Here is a 2,486-nt window from a genome sequence, read left to right on the forward strand (position 1 = left end):
AATAACCCACATATCTTTATCTGAGGTTATTATATATTTTATATATATATACATAGTTGATAGGCCATAAGTACTTTTTGTTTGTAATTACAGCCCATTACCCCACTAAGCCCACAACTTTGATGTGTTAAATATAAGGTAGAGGAAGAGATAAACTAGGGTTTTCATAAGAAGGGTTTCATCACTAAGGAGGCTAGGATGTGTATTTTTCCTTGGAGTTAATTAAAGAGGCAACCAAAGAATTCCAGGTATGATTTATCATTTGTTAGAATCAAAGACTTAAAAGGTTAGAATCTTATTATGGAATAGGTAGTGATGGGTAGATTGTTTAAAAGGGGATTGTTTGCACTATAACGTTAAGTTGCCTATAATTGGTATTCAAGAACAAAAGTCAAGGTTTTAAATCTTAATTCGTGTAGATGCTTTTACGTTCGTCATTGGGTTATATACATATTAATTCCTAGATTGCAAATCCTAATTCAAGGAAAATATGGCTTTTACGTTTCCTGGTGGTTATATAGATTAAGATGGGCTTAACTTAAAAATAAAATAAAATAAAATAACTTTGGGACTATAAAGCCACGGATCACAAAAACTTGCTAGAATAAAGCCACGGATTACAAAGTTTGATTACGTACATACATGGCTTTTAAGTTTTCTTTGGGTTATATATATATATATATATATATATATATATATTAAATCCTAGGGTCCCTACAGCTTGTATACTAGAACAATTGTCAAGATTATAAAGCTTAAATCATGTATAAGGGTTTACTTTTCGTTGGGGCATATATCAAATCTTAAGTTTACAATATATTGGTTACTGCCTCTAAGGTTTGATAAATTCAATGAAACATTTTTGGGTAGAGATTCCTCGCGTCGGTGTTACTAATTGGTTCATCAAAGTATAAGTCTCTTGAAACAATTTGTATAGTTCAAATAAGCTTTATATTTTGTTAGGACATATGTGAATCATGTTAGGAACATATGTCAATATAGAATTGGTTAATCCTTTGACAAAATGCACTTTACTTGTAATTTGGTAGATCTAGGATGTGTTTAATACTTCAAGGAACAAGGTTTCAAGTTCAAGTGTTAAAGTCATGCAAGTCTGTCCAAGAATCCAGTGAAGAAGTACTAGATTTTAAAACTCGACAGCTAGTATCTATCGAGATTTAAAAGACTATTTAAGCCTGATACTTGACAGTTGCTCGATAAATAGGGTATCTGTCTAGGTTTAAGAAAATCATATTTTCAGTTCTAATTTTTATCCAATCCGTGTATAGATGTTTGGGCTTTCTTTTCTCACAACCCTAAACATATATAAGGATTATTTTAAGGGCCGTCACAACTGATGCACCTCAATACAAAAGTTTTTCACAAGCATATTGTGAACCAGAGACATATGTCCTAGTTCATCTTTCTCTTCAAGAAGCTGCTGTGTTTGTACACCGTAAGATTTTGTAACCAAAGAGTTTCGTGATCTTCATCGTGTTGGTGAACTGAAGAACTTTGCAGCCAACATCCTTCTCAAGTTGGTGTGTAAGCCGCGTACTGGGATCTGCATATTGAATTGGCTAGTCACGTACTGAGAGCCGTGCATTGAAAGGAGAGATTGTCACTATAGAACAAGTCCAATTGGGTATTGGGGTAAAAGTTCAACTGTAGGTTGGTATAAAGTACTGGAATTCCTTTACTTATAATCGCTTGTTGTGATAATAATGAATTCTCGGGAGTGGTGCCCTTAAATCACCCGGTGGGGTTTTTGCAGTGTAAGTTTTCCCCATTCGTAAACAAATCACCATGTCAATTTATTTTCCACTGCATTTTAACTTACTTGGTAATTTGTTTAAACTAGTACTCTTATTGCATGCTAATTGAATTAATTAATTAACTTGGCTAATTAATTGGTTAATTCATCACAAGAGGTCAATACATTCTTGGCTTATCATATTTTGTGGAGAATATTAAGTAATTTCCATGAATCAATCTAAACTCAACTCCATTTATTAGTCGTTTCATAAATGCATATTTAATGATAAAAAAATAACTAAAAGTTCTCAATGCATATACAACAAGAACAAAAAAAAATCCCCATGAAGGTTTAAGTCAAATTAATGACAAGTTAAGCTTCTTGTATGTAAATGGAATATGAATTGTACCATCTAAACAAGTTAGCTTTTCTTCTTCTTCTTTTATTCATATCCAATCACAGTAAATTCTAATTCACTAAATTTGTATCACGGTTGTGCATTTTTCCACACTTGAAACACTTGACATTACAATTTTTGGGACTTGTGGATTGTCGTTCATTATTGTCATGACTTCCTTGAGCTCCTCCATCTTGAGAGATCTCTTTATCTTCTCTATCTTCATTGTTTCTATTCTTAGAACCTGCATTAAATCTTCTCTTAGGTCGGTCTTTATATTGACTGCTAAAGAGTGCCTCCTCTTCACTCTTTAGTGAGACCCTAGCCATTTGC

Source organism: Quercus lobata, chromosome 8 (assembly GCF_001633185.2).
Source record: "Quercus lobata isolate SW786 chromosome 8, ValleyOak3.0 Primary Assembly, whole genome shotgun sequence".
NCBI classification, from domain to species: domain Eukaryota; kingdom Viridiplantae; phylum Streptophyta; class Magnoliopsida; order Fagales; family Fagaceae; genus Quercus; species Quercus lobata.